Genomic DNA, 5,906 nt, shown 5'->3' on the forward strand with positions numbered 1-5,906 from the left:
CTCCTTGGGGAAAAGACAAGCAGAAAACAAAGCTCCCATCAGCAACGATGTGGACAGGGCAGAAAACTCATAGTTTTCCCACAATTCAGAAGGATGGAGCTCAAACAACTAACAGAACACTTAAAAAAAAAAATTGTAAAGCAATTGTACTCCAATAAAGATAAACGAAAAAAAAGTACTAGAGGATTCCTGGGTGTCACAGGTCACTTTCCCAGGGCAATTCTACAGGGTTTGAGAAGCAAATGAAGAGAATGGAATGAAATTCCAGGTTCTTTCAAATTAATGGGGGAAGGGCAGAGGAAGGCTCTAGAATCCAAATATCAAGTCTTGGATAATGTGGACTTGCAAAATAGGAATCAGAAAAACCTGATTCCCTTCCAAGCCTAGTATTTTCAACCACAGCTCGGTTTGACCACTTTGGAAAAAAAACACAAAAAAGGACAGCTTGATGTGTCATGTATGTTTCTCTGGGGAAACCAAATTCCCACTTGCAAAGGGAATAATCTCCGCAGGGCTCCCGCCCTGGAAATGCCTTCAAAAATGCCACATGCCCTTGCTGGAAACCCAATCCAACTCCCCACTCCACCTCCTCACACCCCGCTGCACACAAACTTAACCTTTAAAAGAAATCTTCCCTAAGTTTCTCAAACTCTGAGGCCGAAACGAACACAGAAACCCACTAGACTCTCAGATCCGCCCCCAGAGTCATCAAGGACCCCTGGAAAGGAGAAAAGGGGAGCAAAGAGAGGCAGACCCCGCAGCCCCTGCCCCGGGTCTCCCCCCAGGAAACGCAATGCAGGGTACTGCCCGGGAGGAGGGAGCAAAGCCGACCCTGCAAGGCGGTACCTGGAGCCGATCCTCGCTGGGCCGCCGCCGCAGGCGCTCCTGGGGCGGGATGGGGTTTCTGAGGGGGGCTCCCTCGCGCTCGCCCCTCGCGTTCTGCAATTTGGCCGCCGTCGCAGCTCGAACCGTTTTTAAATTTCCCTCTCTGGAGCTGTCCAGCTCAGAGCATGCGCAGTAGCTGTGCGGGGGGCTTTTCCCCAAGGGTCAGTTACAGGGCAGGGTCAAGGGGATTGCAACGGGCGTTTCCCAGCAGCAGCGAGCCTTGCACGCCCCATGGCTCCGGGTGGGGTGTGGCGCACCCCTCTGCAAACTTTGCCAGCAGTGGCCCCAGCTGCACGCCTGCGAGCATGCGTTGAGGAGCAGTGGGAGGGTGATTTAGGCCGAAAGAATTAAGTTGCAAAAGGATACTGGGTGCATTAAAATTTGCAATCCGTCACTGCCTAGGAGAAAAGGAGGTGGGTGGTGTGGCGATCTGTTGCAGCCCCCTCTCTTCCCCAAAGGGGGGACGGGCCAGGAGGCTGAGTCGGGGCCCCAGGTAGACAGGGATTCGGGCCACCTGTCTCTTTAAGAAAGTTGCGCCCGCGCGGATGGGCGCGGCGCGTGGCCGGAGGGAGCCCTCGGAGCCGGGAGCGCTCGCGCCGGGTGCCTCCACCTGCCGGGACCGCTGGGGGGTGGGGGTGGGGGGCCGGACCGGGCTCGGGCGTTTCGGGTTTGCGCGCCGCGCCCCCCTGTCCCGCGTGGAGAGTGAGTCGGCCCGGAGCGAGCGCGGCTGGGCCAGCGGCTGTGGTGGAGGCTGCGATGCTCGGGGTCCCGCGCGGCCAGCGGAGCGCAGCCGAGCCGTTGGGAGCCGCGGCCCGCCGGTGCGCCCGCGCTCCCGCCTTCCCCGCCGCCCGGCCCGCGCCGCCGGCTGCCCCGCCCCGCGCCCGCCGCGGGAAAGGTGGCGCGGACCGCGGGCGGCGGCGGGGTCGAGCGCGGACAAAGGTCTCCCCAGACGCCTTAGAAGTGGGGCTTGAGTTAGTTTGATCCCCCGAGAAAGCTTGCATTTTCGACTCCCTCCCTCTTGAGCCTCTGTTGGAATAGTTTGAAATGATAACAACAGCAATAATAGTCACAGTCATCCTTTATTTGCTTATTTCTGCCGCCTCCTTCACACCAGGCCCTTACGGGAGAGGATGGTCCCCTTTTGGCACAGAGGGAAACTGAAGCTCTGGGCGGTAATGAGTGGACAAGGGCGCACAGGCAAGAGTGGGGATTCGAACTAGGCCACGGCGACTCCACAGCCTCTGCCCCTGCATGTGGATATTCGACTCAAATCTGCGCCCCTGGCCAAGTCAGGCCGGGCATCCAGTGCTTCCTGGGTTTCTCCAGGCTGTCCTCACGTTGTTTATTTATCCCGTAGCGGGCAGGGGAACCGCGTCTCCGCACTTGTGGTTGGGAAGCCTTTCCGACCCACTGTTTACTTGCAAGAAGGAGCCGGGACTGCCTAGGCTGGGAGTACAGTACCTGGATTTCATTTTTCATTCAGGTGGGCTGTGACCTTGGCGCTGCTCCGTGTCCCGAATGGTTTTCTTGTAGCACCTGGGCGCCCTTGCTGCTTTCTTCTCTGCCAGAAGTAAATAGATCAGCTTGCATTCTCTAGGGGGAAAAATGTAATTTACAGATGTTAGGTAAGGTCATGGTCATGAAACGTCTCAGTTTTCATCTCTCTGCGACCTACATATATTAAAATGTGTATTTGACCGGTTCTAGTTTACATTGTAGTAATGTAGTTTACTACGTTACTAATGTAGCAATGTACTTTACATTGCTTTGAATGTCCCCGAATGACCTCCAATTAATTCAGAGGTTAAGTTGTGAGCATTCAAAGCGTTTGGGTTTATTTCTGTTAATCCTTAATGGCGTTGTCAGTAAATAGTGTGGGAGGGGTGGGGGTGGGGTTGACGTGACAACCTCCTTTTGAAGTAACAGTCCTTTTCATCCAGGTATAATTTTATATCTTTAGAGTGGTTTGGAAAGAAAGTCTCCCTTCTGAAACCTGGTGAACTCAGTAAAGCTTTTAAAATAAAAGGCAGACAATCTGAGTTCTGTAGACTCATGCACTATGGAGAAAAAAGAGCAAAGATCTTTCACTAAAACAAAACATTTTTAAAAAATAGAGGTTCAGTTTGTCCTGGGCGGTCCTCAAAACCCCCCTTTTTTCCTTAGGAACTTGGCCTCTCTGCAGGGATTTTTGGTTAGCAACTGTATCATTTCCCTAAAGAATTGAGCTTTTGAGTTCTTTGCTTCAGGATTGGTTGGTGACAACATTGCTACTTAAACGCCTACTGTTAGAGTTATTCAGAAAACCCAGGTAACTTAGCAGAAATCCTTCTTTTGTTAGGTTAATGTATTTTCCCTTTTATAAATGTGTGGTATTTCTCAAGCCTGCTGAATTATAAGAGTCACCTGGGGTGAAATTAGAACCATAAAAGGGAAGAGCTGGGGAATTCTTGTTTTGTAACAAGAGCCTCGGGTGATTCTCTGATTGAATAAATATGGGCACCTGTACCAGGTGATCTTACTGAATTACATAAAGATGGCCAATACTACCCTTGTTTCTTTTTTAAATGAAAGAATGTGAAATTCACCTGTTTCCATGGCTATATAGCACCTTATCATTTGCTTCTGGCTACGGAGAGCCTGAGATCGATTCTGATTTTGCAGATGGGTCTGCTTCCCTGCTAGCAAGATTTCCAAAAGCCTCAACAGTTCATCAGTCCTCTGATTATAAAGGAAAGGCAGAGGGAGCAAAAGCAATAGGTATATGGCTTTTCTGCTTACTCTGGTTTTGATGTAGCAGAGAATGTTCCAACTTGGGCTGTTATTTCTGAAGTTTGGGGAGTTAAGCAGTAGATTATTTGCCTGGTCTGTTCAGAGCTAGGGTGCCCAAGGCTATGTAAGAAATGTTTGTTTGAGACGTTGATGAGCTTAAAACCAACTCAGTCATAACTGGGAAGACCAGTTCCTCATAGGCAGTGTGTAGGAACAGTGCTGCTATTGAAGGATTAAAAACTACTCACTCAGTTAGCAAGTTTAAAGCAGGCTTTGTTTGACCAAAAAGCAGCTTGATATTATTACAGGCTATGACTGTTTCTTCTTTTTCCTAAGTTCTTGACTTTTGCTTTGCTTATTGTTCCAATTTTCCGGTAGTGAGGGGGCAAAGGGCGCATGGTCAGGAATATATGATTTGTAGCAATAAATAATCACTTCTCTTTCTCCCACCCTGATTCACTGGCTGGTGTAGTGAACCACAGGGCATATCTTTGAAGCAGAAATGTCAAGGTGCTTTTTCACGAATGATTATACTAGAACAACCCGTCTAGGCCACAGCACCCTGGACTGTGTGTCTGGCACACAGGAGACTTAGAGGCTTAAAAAAAACTTTTTTTTTTCTTGCTTTGTCAATTGCAAAATCTAGTCAGGTGGCATTTTCTCATAAGAAAGTTCTCAACAGAAAGCTTACCCAGTATTCACTCCCCGAGGTTGATGCCGCCTCTCAAAGTAACTTCTGATTCTGATTTCCTAAGATGTCGGTTCCACGGCGCTGTGAAGCCCCTGTTTGATGTCTAAACACAGCTTCTGCAGATGGGAGGACAGAATGGGTTTTTTCTGTGGGAGATCATGAAAGTACGCTGGCCGTTGATCTCTTTTGCTCTTGTTAGCATGACTGATATGTGTATTATGGTTCTTTGGGAGTGCGCTTGTAGAGGATAATGCCACTTATAATTGTTGGCATACGTCTTATTTAATAAAAGGATGCTAAACCCTTGGCGGTTTCCAGGAAGGGAGGACTCTTAAGGATTTTATATCTTGATGGGACCCTATTGCTTCTGCCAGTTCAATCACTGCCCTGTCCTACTCCTCAGAAAGGTGGTTGGTAGCTAATAAATTCAGGCTTTTATTGAGTGGGACCCTTATATGTGCTCCAAGCAGGTTGTCGGAGCTTTCTCCTCCCCCTTTATAATAACTTAATTTAGTTGTTGTTTTGGCAATGTCTAGGCATTCCTTTTATGAATTTTTTTCTTTTGAGAATTTGAGTGTTGAAAGAATAAAACCCAGAGGCATTCTTTGTCTGCGACTTCCCCAAAGCCAAATTGAGATCACTGGGTTGTAGGTTCCAGGGCTTATTTTAACCGGGATAAGGAAAAACTTGCTGACACTGAGAGCAGTCCCAGGCTGGCCTGTCTCCTCTTATGGTAGAAAGTGCCCTTGACCCAGGTGCTGATGCAGAGGTTAAGAAGAGGTGAAGGGGGGTTCACAAACCAGAGACAAGTCGGATTAGAGCTCTGAGGCTCAGCCGGTGCCGAAATTCCATAGAGTTCTACACCTCATCCTAGAATGTCAGTGCCAAGTCCATGTACGCAAGTAGCAGTTTTTCTGTTGAACATGGACAAGCAAGTTTCTGTTGTTTTAACAAATTTAATTACAGCTAATCGTGATAATTCAGAGTAAAAACATAAATGCTTTGAAAAAAAAACTTAAAATCCAGTATCAATTTCAATGTATGTATCTTGGCAGTGACCACATTGAAAGTATTGGCCAGTTGTCTATTTGGTTTCAGTTTAAAAACACAAAGACTTTAGAGACTAAAACGGGCTCCTCGAATAAAAATATTTTAAAACCTGGGTTATCTCTTGGCTAGTATGGCCATCTATATTATTATAAAGCTCATTGATGTAATGCCCATTTATCCGGCTCTGAAAAACCCTGAGATGCTTTTTGAATAAAAAAAGACATATCTAATTGTTTGGCATAATCTTGACCTTAAGCATATTTTATTTTTGGAAAGTAAATAATCACAGACATCTTAACATAGCAATTCCATATGAATGAGAATATTTAGAATCACCCATTCCCTGCAGACTCTATAAATGTGATGACAGCACCCACCCTAGGAGGGGGGCTTTGTAATGGCTCAGCTGTGAGGCCAACCAGGGTTCAAGTCTCAGTGCTGCCCCTCCCTTTTGAGTAGTTTTGGGGTGAGTTAATCCCGTAATTTTGTTTCCTTATTTTGACAAACAATA

The sequence above is a fragment of the Kogia breviceps genome, unplaced genomic scaffold, assembly GCF_026419965.1.
Source record: "Kogia breviceps isolate mKogBre1 unplaced genomic scaffold, mKogBre1 haplotype 1 scaffold_405, whole genome shotgun sequence".
NCBI classification, from domain to species: Eukaryota; Metazoa; Chordata; class Mammalia; order Artiodactyla; family Physeteridae; genus Kogia; species Kogia breviceps.